Source organism: Amblyraja radiata, chromosome 1 (assembly GCF_010909765.2).
Source record: "Amblyraja radiata isolate CabotCenter1 chromosome 1, sAmbRad1.1.pri, whole genome shotgun sequence".
NCBI classification, from domain to species: domain Eukaryota; kingdom Metazoa; phylum Chordata; class Chondrichthyes; order Rajiformes; family Rajidae; genus Amblyraja; species Amblyraja radiata.
The window spans coordinates 21,967,281-21,980,735 of NC_045956.1; the positions used below are offsets into that span (position 1 = coordinate 21,967,281).

Below are 13,455 nucleotides of genomic sequence, written 5' to 3' on the forward strand. Positions count from 1 at the left end.
TGCAGTGGGGGGAGAAAGCTGGAAGAGAGATAGTTTCAGAACCAAGCTTGGCAAGTGATAGGTGGATACAGTAGAAGGGGGGAGGAAAGCTGGGGATGCAAAGACAAAAAGTGTGAGATAAGGATCTAGGGATAGAAGAGGTGTGAAATGTGAGGCCAGGGTGAGCACCCGAGGTGTAGGGAGATGGGGGAGGGGGAAAGGGAGAAATGGGTGTGCTTCCAGATGGGGCACAGAGAAGAGAGGGGGAAATAAAGGGGGGGGGGGGGGGTAGAAGGTGGGAGGTCATTGTCAGTTTGTTAACCAAAATTAGCAAATGTCAATGTTCATACCATTTGGTCGTAAGCTATCCATGCGGAATATGAGATGCTATTCCTCCAGTTTGTGCACAGCCTCACTCTGGCAATGGTGGAGGCAAAGGACAGAAACATCAGTATGGGACTGGGAATGGAGTTAAAATGTTTCACATCTGATAGTTCTAGCAGGCCTTGGCAGACCGAGAACAAGTGTTCAGCGAAATGGTCGCACGTGGTCTTGCCGATGTAAAGGGGCCACATCAAGTTCACCCGATGCTGTAGATAAGGTTAGAGGAGGTGCATGTAAACCTCTGTCTCACCTGGAAGAACTGCTGGGGTCCCTGGATGGATGCGAAGAAGGTTGTACAGAGGCACGTATTGCATCTCTTGCATAAGTAGACGATTTGGAGTGGACGATTCGGTTGGGAACGGATGAGTGCACCAAGGATTTACGGAGGGAGCAGTCTCTGTAGAAAATGGAGAAGGGTGGGAATTGGATTATATACATTGAAGGTGGTAGAAGTGATGGAGAATTATGTGTTGGATGCGGTGGCTGGTGGTCTTCCAGGGGAACTTTATCCTTGTTCCATTTAGGTGGAGCAGAAGAGAGAGCAAAACTACGGGACACAGAGGAGACGCGAGTGAGGGCTAATCTATGACAGTAGGGGTAAACCTCGTTTACTGAAGAAAGTGGACATCGCAGATGTCCAAGAATGGGAAGCTTCATCTTGAGAGAAGGTACAGCAGAAACAGAGACATTGAGAGTAGGGAATGGCATCTTTGAAAGAGGCAGGGTGGTAGCAGGTATAGTCCAGGTAATTGTGGGAGTCAATGGATTTATGTGAAATAATGGGATTGCTTGGGATGACCTGACATGAAGATTATAAAAATATATGGGAAACAGGCAGCTAACCTCACTAGAACTGGAATTGACATCATAGCAACTAAAGTGGGTAACGGGTGAGAGGATCATAGATTACCCATACATTATTGAAGGTTTTATTGTGTGTGGCGTGAATGAGGAATGAAGGGAATTGCATCACAAGACAGAGATATCTTAACACATCTAATTACAAAGTGGGCAAATAAAACGAGTTTACCTTTGGCACACTCCTCCAGGGGGAATAAGCCTACAATGATCCTATTAAAACAATCAATACTTACTATCCTTTGATAACATTGCCATTTATAATCTGCATGAATTAATGGATTAGAGTTAAATATCTGTGTACTACATCACTCGTATTGATAACACATACCTTACATGATATTATAGATCTTATATCTGAGCTTATAGAGGTGTGTAAGATTATGAGAGGAATATATCGGTTAGAGATGTACAGAGTCTCTTACCCAGAGCAGGTGAATCGAGGACCAGAGGACATAGGTTTAAAGTGAAGGGGAAAAGAGTTAATAGGATTCAGAGGGGTAACCTTTTCACACAAATGGTGGTGGGTGTATGAAACATAGAAACATAGAAACATAGAAATTAGGTGCAGGAGTAGGCCATTCGGCCCTTCGAGCCCGCACCGCCATTCAATATGATCATGGCTGATCATCCAACTCAGTATCCCGTACCTGCCTTCTCTCCATACCCTCTGATCCCCTTAGCCACAAGGGCCACATCTAACTCCCTCTTAAATATAGCCAATGAACTGGCCTCGACTACCCTCTGTGGCAGGGAGTTCCAGAGATTCACCACTCTCTGTGTGAAAAAAGTTCTTCTCATCTCGGTTTTAAAGGATTTCCCCCTTATCCTTAAGCTGTGACCCCTTGTCCTGGACTTCCCCAACATCGGGAGCAATCTTCCTGCATCTAGCCTGTCCAACCCCTTAAGAATTTTGGACCGAAACGTTGCCTATTTCCTTCGCTCCATAGATGCTGCTGCACCCGCTGAGTTTCTCCAGCATTTTTGTGTACCTTCGATTTTCCAGCATCTGCATTACCTTCTTAAACATCTTGATTCTGTAGTCTCTTTTGGTTTTTGTGACGTTGGAGCAAAAGGTTAAGCATAAGCTTAAAAATAAAAAAATATTGGCCTTCACTAGGAAGTCAGCTTTTTAAACTATCACCCACTCTTAAAACTGCTTGTTGTGAACAGCGAAAGGTGCTCTCAGGACAATGTGGCTGAAATTTACCTCTAATGCTTCAAACAAAGTATTTTATGGGGAATGGCAACATCACTTGCAGCCCTACTGTGGCAGTTTACAAGGGTATCACATAACATGAAATACCTGGCTGAATTTTTTGGTGAAGTGAAATGACCTGGAATAGTCTGACTGCGTCTCACTCAAAGAAGTCATCGATTCTGTTGCAGAGTATTGAAAAATAAGCATTTTGCAGTTGAATTCTGAGGCATTGGAGGCTTAGGTCAATTTGGCACTGTCTCATTAAACAATACTGGGACTCTTGTCGGAAATGTTACATCTCGAAGATATGAAATTCATCCTATTAGGCAAATCAGACCAATTCTTAAAGATTTGGTCTCCCTTTATCGACTTAGTACAAGCATGTGGTGCAACACAACCTTAGAAATTAATTGTTTCAGAACCGGGTGAGGGGTGGGTAAGGATACGAAGTAGGTATATCCCTTTCAATTTCTCTTCTTTTCTTCTCTTTTTTTCTTCGCTATTCTTTTTTTTTCTTATTTCACATCACTTCACATGAGTATATGAGCAGGGAGGTTCTACTGCAGTTGTACAGGGTCTTGGTGAGACCACACCTGGAGTATTGCGTACAGTTTTGGTCTCCTAATCTGAGAAAAGACATTCTTGCCATAGAGGGAGTGAAGAGAAGGTTCACCAGACTGATTCCTGGGATGTCAGGACTTTCATATGAAGAAAGACGGGATAGACTCGGCTTGTACTCGCTAGAATTTAGAAGATTGAGGGGGGATCTTATAGAAACTTACAAAATTCTTAAGGATTCAAGAAGGAACTGCAGATGCTGGAAGATCGAAGGTACACAAAAATGCTGGAGAAACTCAGCGGGTGCAGCAGCATCTATGGAGCGAAGGAAATAGGTGGCCGAAACCCTTCTTCAGACTGATGGGGGGTAGGGGGGAGAAGGAAGTAAAAAGGGAGGAGGAGGAGCCCGAGGGCGGGGGGATGGGAGGAGACAGCTCGAGGGTTAAGGAAGGGGAGGAGACAGCTAGGGCTAGCAAAATTGGGAGAATTCAATGTTCATGCCATCCGGACGCAAGCAACCCAGGCGGAATATGAGGTGCTGTTCCTCCAATTTCCGGTGTTGCTCACTCTGGCAATGGAGGAGACCCAGGACAGAGGGGTCGGATTGGGAATGGGAGGGGGAGTTGAAGTGCTGAGCCACCGGGAGTTCAGGTAGGTTATTGCGGACTGAGCGGAGGTGTTCGGCGAAACGATCGCCCAACCTCCGCTTAGTCTCACCGATGTAAATCAGCTGACATCTAGAGCAGCGGATGCAGTAGATGAGGTTGGAGGAGATACAGATGAACCTTTGTCGCACCTGGAACGACTGCTTGGGTCCTTGAATGGAGTCGAGGGGGGAGGTGAAGGGACAGGTGTTGCATTTCTTGCGGTTGCAACGGAAAGTGCCCGGGGAGGGGGTGGTACGGGAGGAAAGGGAAGAATTGACAAGGGAGTTGCGGAGGGAGCGGTCTTTGCGGAAGGCAGACATGGGGGGAGATGGGAAGATGTGGCGAGTGGTGGGGTCACGTTGGAGGTGGCGGAAATGGCGGAGGATTATTTGTTGTATTTTCCGGCTGGTGGGGTGAAAGGTGAGGACTAGGGGGACTTTGCCCTTGTTGCGAGTGCGGGGATGGGGAGAGAGAGCAGTGTTGCGGGGTATGGAAGAGACCCTGGTGCGAGCCTCATCTATGGTGGAGGAGGGGAATCCCCGTTCCCTGAAGAGCAAGGACATTTCCGATGCCCTGGTGTGGAACGTCTCAACCTGGGAACAGATGCGGCATAGGCGGAGGAATTGGGAGTAGGGGATGGAGTCTTTACAGGGGGCAGGGTGGGAAGACGTGTAGTCCAGATAGCCATGTCAGTCAATGGGTTTGTAGTGTATGTCGGTCAGAAGTCTGTCCCCTGCGATGGAGATGGTGAGGTCAAGGAATGGTAGGGAAGTGTTGGAAATGGTCCAGGTGTATTGGAGTGCCGGATGGAAGTTGGTGGTGAAGTGGATGAAGTCAGTCAGTTGTGTGTGGGTGCAGGAGGTGGCCCCAAAGCAGTCGTCAGTGTAACGGAGGTAGAGGTCGGGGATGGGGCCCTGGTACGTATTGAACAAGGATTGTTCAATGTACCCGACAAAGAGGCAGGCGTAGCTGGGGCCCATGCGCGTGCCCATAGCTCCGCCTTGCATTTGGAGGAAATGGGAGGAGTCAAACGTAAAGTTGTTGAGGGTGAGGACCAACTCCACTAGGCGGAGGAGGTTCTTAAGGGGTTGGACAGGCTAGATGCAGGAAGATTGTTCCCGATGTTGGGGAAGTCCAGAACAAGGGATCACAGTTTAAGGATAAGGGGGAAATCTTTTAGGACCGAGATGAGAAAAACATTTTTCACACAGAGAGTGGTGAATCTCTGGAATTCTCTGCCACAGAAGGTAGTTGAGGCCGGTTCATTGGCTATATTTAAGAGGGAGTTAGATGTGGCCCTTGTGGCTAAAGGGATCAGGGGGTATGGAGAGAAGGCAGGTACAGGATACTGAGTTGGATGATCAGCCATGATCATATTGAATGGCGGTGCAGGCCCGAAGGGCCGAATGTCCTACTCCTGCACCTAATTTCTATGTTTCTATGTTTCTATGTTTCTACCTTTATTTCTCTTTCGGGCTATATGGCCTTATTCTCTCTCTCTCTATCTCTTGCTTTTCTTACTCTTCTTTTTTACTATTAAATTTAAAATAAGTTGTACATGAAATGTAATATGTTATTCATGTCTTATATTATTGTACACTACTTCTAATAAAAATATTTAAAAAAATCAAAACAACACTGAGACTCAAGTATCAGATGTATTTAATATTACCATAAAGAATGGCGTGAAAGGCCAGAGAACACAAAATGTATCATTATAAACAGAACAGTGGAACAAAATCAACAGATAGCTGAATAACTGACGGGTGATGACAGTAATCACTAAAAGGGTGACACAATTATGTCTTTCTATCATTGGTCTTGCGATTGTGAAGCCTGTTTGAGCTATCAATACAAATGTTAGTGATAATCTTATAATCCCAGTTCAGTTCAACATCTTTGCAGGTTAATCTACCGCGAAGATTAATTGATGTTGGTTAACTCACTCACTTAACGTTGACTCCGGCGAATAAGACACAAACTGTACCAATCAGGAATTCTTCAATGTCGACATAAAGCATTAATCACGAAGAATCTGGCGACCAAGTGACATTTGCTACCAATGAACACAATTTTAAGCATCCTTTATGTGTTGCCATTTGGGTCAGATTGCTGGGCTCAGATAACTCTGGTTACATTTCTGCCAATAAACTACTCTTGACAAGAATGCACGAGGAAGATGTAACCCTGTGATGATATTCTACAATTATAATGGGGTTGAATTAAAATTGCAATTAAAATTGTAGTTGTTTTTTACCCTCCAAAGTTGGTAGGAACAGAGTTTCAATTAAACAAACAAGCCAAAGATCCTGAAGTGTGGGAACAAAGTGAAGATGGAGATGCCTGTATCTCTAAACATTACAACAACATTACAGCGCTTTAACTCTAGCAGATATGAAACATCATTAAGTAGCACAAGGCCTTAGAATGGTTTTACTGGCAACTGGAACACAATTACCAGAAAAAAACCCCTAGGATTATAGAATATTAGCTGCGAGGAGGTTAGAAAAACGTGGATAGTTTTCTCCAGAAAGCTGGAGTTTGAGGGGAGGTCTGATAGACCTAGATAACATTTTGAGAGGCCGAAATACAGTCGACAGTCAAAACTTTTTCCCCACGGTGGAAATGCCAAAGATGAGAAGGTAAGAGGATAGTCATTAGTTTATTGTCACATGTACCGAGGGACAGTGAAAAGCTTTTGGTGCATGCTAACCAGTCAGCAGAAAGACAATACATGATTAGGGGAATATCTTGAATAACATTTAATGCAAGATAAAGCCAGTAAAGACCGATCAAAGTTAGTCCGAGGGTCTCCAATGAGGTGGATATTAGTTCAAGACTGCTCTCTAGTTGTTTGTAGGATATTTCAGTTGCCTTATAACAGCTGGGAAGAAGCTGTCCCTGAATCCGGAGTGTGCGTTTTCACACTTCCATACTTAATGTGCTGCATTGGCAAAAATAATTTCACTACATCTAGGTGTATGTGACAATAAATCAACCTTTGAACCTTTGAACCTTTTTGCCCGATGGGAGAAGGGAGAAGAGGGAGTGGCCGGGGTGTGACTCATCCTGGATTATGCTGCTGGCCTTGCCGAGGCAGCCTGAGGTGTAAATGGAAGGGAGGTTGGTTTGTGTGATGGTCTGGGCTGCATCCACAATTCTCTGCAATTTCTTGTGGTCTTGGATGGAGGTGTTCCCAAACCATGCTGTGTTGCATCCCGATAAAATGTTTTCTTCATCGCATCTGTTGACGTTAGCGAGAGTTGTTGGGGATATACCAAACTTCCTAAACCTTCTAAGGAAGTAGAGGTGTCGGTGTGCTTTCTTGTCCACTGCTTCAATATGGGTGATCCAGGACAAGTTGTTGGTGATATTTACTCTTAGGGAAACTTTCATCCATCTTTACTTTGGCGCCGTCAATGCAAACTGGGGTACGTGTACCGCTTCACTTCCTGAAGTCGATCACCATCTCCTTTGTCTTGCTGACGTTAAGAGAAACTTTGTTATCTCATCACGAGGTCACATGGTCACAAGGTTTGCAATCTCCTTCCTGTACTCATTATTATTTCATTGTTATTCTTTACTCATTATTATTACTTCATCTCATAATTATTTGATATCCGACGCACAATGGTGGTGTCGTTTGCAAATTTGTAAATTGAATTAGATTTTGTACCTGGGTGCACAACAGTTGGTGTACAAGGAATAAAGAAGGGGGCTGAGAACGCATCCTTGTGGAGCACCAGTGTTGAGGATTATTGTCGAGGGTGATTTGTTCCCCATCCTCACTGATTGGGGTCTGTTGGTCAGGAAGTCGAGGATCCAGTTGCAGAGATGAGTGCTGAGTCCAAGTCCCGCGATGAGTAAAGTTCCAAGGAGATGTGCAGGACAAATTAGATTATTTTAGATTATTTAATGACCACACAGTCAAGCTGGTGGAATTCAGGTTCAGTACAGGATGTTACAAGGTAGGCTGATTCCCGTCAAACATAACATAAAACACAACATCATACAATATACAGTACATGCATGGGGAGGATATGTGCTGTTATCATAGTGTGTTCAGAATTCGGATTGCGTGTGGGTAAAAACTGTTTTTAAATCGAGATGTCTTGGCAGGCAGTGAGCTGTAGCGCCTTCCTGATGGCAGCAGGTGGAAGATGTGGTGAGCTGGGTGGGAGGGATCAGAGATGATTTTCTTCACCCTTGACACGGACCGTTTGTGATGGAGTGATTCTATTGATGGAAGGGGAGTGCTGATGATTTTGGATGCTTTGTTAACTATGCGTGGTGAGTGCCTGGAGTGCACTGGTGGTGGTGGAGGCAGATACGGTAGTGGCATTTAAGCTTTTCGATAGGCATATGCATATATATATGTAGTGAATGGGTGAGTATGGATCCTGTGCAGAGAGATTATATTTGTTTATCTTGGCATCATGTCCATCACAGACATTGTGAGCTGAAGGGCCTGTTACTGTGCTGTACTGTTCTATATAACATTTTGAATTCATCTCAAATGTAGTAAGCTATCCCAAAATATTTCACAGAACTGTTGGTAAAATACAAAAGTGAATGTGGGATGACATTAGGAAAATGTTAAGAGGTGGAATGGTTTAGAATAAAAATTCTGGAGTTGAGGGTACTGAAGGCATAATTGCCAATGAGGGAGTGAAGTGAGCTGTGAGGCTGATAGAAAGGAGAAGAGAGTGGGGGTGGGGTGGGGGGTGGTGGGTGGTAGAAGGTGAAAACATTAAGCGGTTCAGGCAGGGATGGCAGAAGATAGGGTGAGATGATTGAGTGGGATCCTGGCTTTGATGGCTAGTGAAAGTGAGGCAACTGACTGAGAGTGCAGGCGTTAGACCAAAGGCCAGAGCACGATGCTGTCTTAAAGGTCTCAAAGACATGATCTTTGTTACATAAACAGTTTATAATATTAATATTATTGTTCCTTCACTCAGATATGCTGTCAGGCATATTGGCTCATAAATAGCACGATGCATTGACCGGCTATTCTGACCTCTGGATGACCCAGGTACTTTCCCCTGCAACCGCAGGAGATGCAACACCTGTCCCTATACCTCCTCCATCGACTGTCCAGGGTTCCCGACAGTCCTTTCAGGTTAAGCAGAGGTTAACTTCCACCTCCACCCAACCTCATCTATGGTATCCGTTGTTCAAAATGTGGACTCTTATACATTGGTGAGACCAAACGTAGACTGGGCGATCGTCACTGAACACCTTCCATCAGCCGGCCTGAACCTACCTGATCTTCCGGTTGCTAAACACTTTAATTCCCCTTCCCATTCCCACACTGATCTTTCTGTCCTAGGCCTCCTCCATTGTCAGGGTGAGGCTAAACGCAAATTGGAGGAACACCATCTCATATTTCGCTTGGACAGCATACAACCCAGTGGTATGAATATTGTTTTCATTAACTTCAAGTAACCTCTGCATTCCCTCTCTCTCCATCCCTGCCCCACCCACGTTGCACCAGCTTCTCATTCTCACCTAGCAAACAGCTGACAATGACTTGTTTCCTTCACCATTGTTACTTATTTTGCATATCTTTCATTTATTTGTTCTATATCTCTACAACTCCGTCTATACTTCTCGTTTCCCTTTCCCCTAGTCTGAAGAAGGGTCTCGACCCGAAACATCACCCATTCCTTCTCTCCAGAGATGCTGCCTGTCCCGCTGAGTTGCGCTAGCATTTGGTGTCTATCTGGATGATCAAGTCTGTTTCAGTCAGAATTCTAATATGGTTCTCCAGTGGGTGTAGAGGTGAAAAAGCAGTAGGACTACAAGAAACAAGCAAGTTAAAGCATAGAATAACCTTACTTTGAGGGCTCACAAAAATGCTGGAGAAACTCAGCGGGTGCAGCAGCATCTATGGAGCGAAGGAAATAGGCAACGTTTCGGGCCAAAACCCTTTGAGCGAAGGAAATAGGCAACGTTTCGGGCCGAAACCCTTCAAAATTTACTTTGAGGGCTGATTTGGAGCACAAAACCATCATCTTCAATACCCATCACAACATTGTCCCCTCCCACCCCTTCCACTGTCATTATTCTGAACCTGATACAAACAATTAATATCTGAGCTGCTCCCCTTAGTCTCCATGTTGACAACTCTCAACATTGCAATAATTCTAATTGAAGATCATCATGGTAATAGACACAAATTCCCCTTCTATGATGGGCATATGGAATGAGCTGCCAGAAGAGGTAATTGAAACAGGTACCATAAACACAATTTAAAAACATTTGGACAGGTACATTGAAGAAGACTGAAGAAAGGTCTCGACCCAAAAAGTCGCCTATTCCTTCTCTCCATAGATGCTGCATCACCCGTTGAGTTTCGCGAGCATTTTTTGTCTACCTTCGATTTTCCAGCATCTGCAGTTCTTTCTTAAACATTGATAGGCAAGGTTTAGGGGGATATTGACCGAATGTGGGCAGGTGGAACTAATGTAGATGGGGCGTTTGGGTCAGCATTAACAAGTTGGGCCGAAGGACTTGTTTCCGTGCTGTATGGCTCTATAACCCTATGACTCTAAATTCTGAGCCTCTCTTCACAGATGCTGCTTGACCTGCTGAGTGATCCATGAGTATGTTTTATTTCAGCTCAGTAACAGGGCCAACCTTAGCCCAGTTGCTATTAAAGTCCACATTATAATGTTGTCCCTATTGTGTGGGTAGTGATAGTGTACAGGGTGATCATTGGTCGGCATGGACTCCGTGGGCTGAAGGTCTTGTTTACATGTGTAAGAAGGAACTGCAGTTGCTGGTTTAAACCGAAGATAGACACAAAATGCGGGAGTAACAGGCTCTGGAGAGAAGGAGAGAAGGAATGGGTGACGTTTTGGGCCGAGACCCTTCTTCAGTCGCTTGTTTGCATGCTGTATCTCTAAATCTAAAGTCTAAACTTTGCTTGATAGATGGAAAGCAATCAGGATCAATAAATTTGACTGATTATTTTCTGTTATATTCCGAGAACATTGATTAAATTTGCATGCCCCCTCCAATAGCTGAATGTTGGCCAGTGTATTACATACATTGTTTCCTCAATATAGTTTGAATATTGAATTGAGAAGCTTCTTGCATTAGTAATGCACTTCAGTGCACTTTTTTTGTGAGTGATGAAGATGTATTTCCAGAATTATTTATTTTTCTTCAATTGTACAATTTTCAGTAGCAATGCCAAGTAGGCTTTCCGTTTAAAAAAGAGACAAGCTTATACTAATGATGTGTGGAATCAGCAAATCCTGGCATGAATCCACGAGCTAGAACTTCTTATCCACAGGAAAATCTAAACTTAACCCTACTAAATATTAATACTTTATACTGAATAATGATCTCTCTCTCTTATCTTCTCATATTGTTCATATAAACGCACACACACACATATATATGAAGACTCTCATTTCACCAATCTATGTCTAATCAAACTAGATCCACTATTCCACCTCCTTTTTCCTTCCTTCTCCCCGCCACCCCCTATCAGTCTGAAGAAGGGTTTCGGCCCGAAACGTTGCCTATTTCCTTCGCTCCATAGATGCTGCTGCACCCGCTGAGTTTCTCCAGCTTTTTTGTGTACCTTCGATTTTCCAGCATCTGCAGTTCCTTCTTGAACAATCCACTGTTTTAATGGTAGCCACGTTTCTGTTCACAATTCGAATGATAGATCTGAGTTTTATTTTTGTTTTGTTTTTGTTCAATCAAATCACCTCTATCAGAACAACAGACAGCCAGCCATGTCATCTCTGGGTGCCCGCTCTACCACCCACCAAATGGAGCTCAGGGCCTGGCAGACATTGATGCAGGGACATCAACCTGGCTGCTTAACACCCGGCTTGAGATTTAACTATTCCTTAGGTTTATGTTTCATTCGCAAGAAGAAGAAGAAGAGGAAGACCTCTATCAGACACACCATACAAAACATCAAACAACTTCAAGTGAAAATGACACTCAACACAAATCCTTTGCTTTAGTTCAAAAAAGCATTATGATAGAAACTGGCCCCATTCACAGAACTAGTCACCAGGTGAGTGTCAACTCTTAGCGCTTCTAAAAACTTTGAAATATTTGTCGTATTTAGTAATTATATTAATTCATTTAACCATTGCAAAATGATTTTCCAAAAAGCTCATGATCTAAACTAGCGTTGTCCAAAAAAGTTGCTCCTTTTCCATGGCAACAATATTTTAGCTGCATTTAAAACACCCCCACATACATGCAAATAATAGGAGCAAATATACTTCACTTGAATTTACTTTGCTAATATCCATCATTATTCAGAACTAAAGGAAGTGAAGCATAAACAATAATAAAAAAATTGTGCACACTCAGCTTTTCATCTTACAATTTTACCAACAAATGAATAAATAGTCAAAAAATGCGTGCATATACTGTGCACACATTAGTAATCAGTCATGTTGAAATTTCAAACTTTAGTAATGAATTGGTCAATATTGTTCTAACTGAAAAGGATTTAGTTCCTCACAAAAGAAGCATGGAAATCTTTTTCTGGAAGTTTTGTAAACATGCAACATCATCATATATCTTATATTGAAAATCGAATCGTATTATGAAATATGAATACAATGCAGTGATGAAAAATCACGGATGGTCCTTCTGGTCAATGTCCTGCCCCATTTTGGAAATTATTCCTTTGATGTAAAAAAAAGAATCGTTACATTCTCATAGTTATTTTTGAATGTGCAGTAACTTTGTACTTTTGACGAAACTCTAACAGGATCTGGACTTCAAACTGCACATCAAAACATAACCTTACCACTGCAGTTCTGTTCCCATAACTGACATTGTCAGCCATCACACTTACAAGTAAACTTAAATGATGTAACTCGTGAGTTAATAATTCACCTATTTTGCATTATAAAAATGCATGATTGAAAATACAAGGCCTGATTTCAAATTGAGTCTATATATCGGCGAGACCAAGCACAGGCTCGGTGATCGTTTCGCTGAACACCTCCGCTCAATCCGACTAAACCAACCTTATCTGCCGGTCGCTAAAAACTTTAACTCACCCTCCCATTCCCACACTGACCTTTCTGTCCTGGGCCTCCTCCATTGTCAGAGTGAGGCTAAACGCAAATTGGAGGAACAGCACCTCATATTTCGCTTGGGTAGCTTACACCTCAGTGGAATGAATATTAGCTTCTCTAACTTCAAGTTACCCTTACTTTTCCTTTCTCTCCATCCCTCCCCTTTCCAGTTCTCTGACTGTCCCTGATTACATTTTATCTCTGTTTGCTCTGTTGTCACCATCTCTTAGTTAACAATGATCTATTCTACATATTTCTTGATCTCCAACTCTTTTGAGGACTCATTTTCACACCTTGAACTTCCATATCTCTGTGTCTCCATCTCCCCTGACTCTCAGTCTGAAGAAGGGACTCGACCTAAAGCGTCGCCCATTCCTTCTATCCAGAGCTGCTGCCTGTCTCGCCGAGTTACTCCAGCATTTATGATCAGACATTGATTATGTGATGAGTTAGGCGCACGTGCATAACTCTTTGCTAATTCAACTGAATTGTTTGCATGGGTTTCATTTACACAATGTGATTAAGATTCTGTCTCTTTGGGGACATGGTTGTAAAGGAGAATTTGTCAGATGGGGAAAGTAGTATTGGTGTGGCAGTTGTTGAGTTGTTAGGGTTGACAATTGTTGGCCAGACTCTTTTATACCCACTCATCCTGCTCCATTCTCTTGCCTTTGATCACCTGACTCCACCTTGCTTCACTAATGGTAGGTGGTCTTGGAGAGGAGGATGTTCCTCAAACTGCAGTGCATCCTGGACAATACAG

General features: G+C 43.4%; 1 long non-coding RNA gene across 1 annotated transcript; it reads left to right on the forward strand.

The window, feature by feature from the left end:
* The first annotated feature begins 321 nt into the window (after window positions 1-321).
* LOC116970610 lies at window positions 322-3,626 on the forward strand. The gene is made up of 3 exons (XR_004411237.1): window positions 322-457; window positions 2,853-2,858; window positions 3,617-3,626. It is a non-coding gene; the product is annotated as an uncharacterized LOC116970610 (long non-coding RNA).
* Window positions 3,627-13,455: the final 9,829 nt, after the last annotated feature.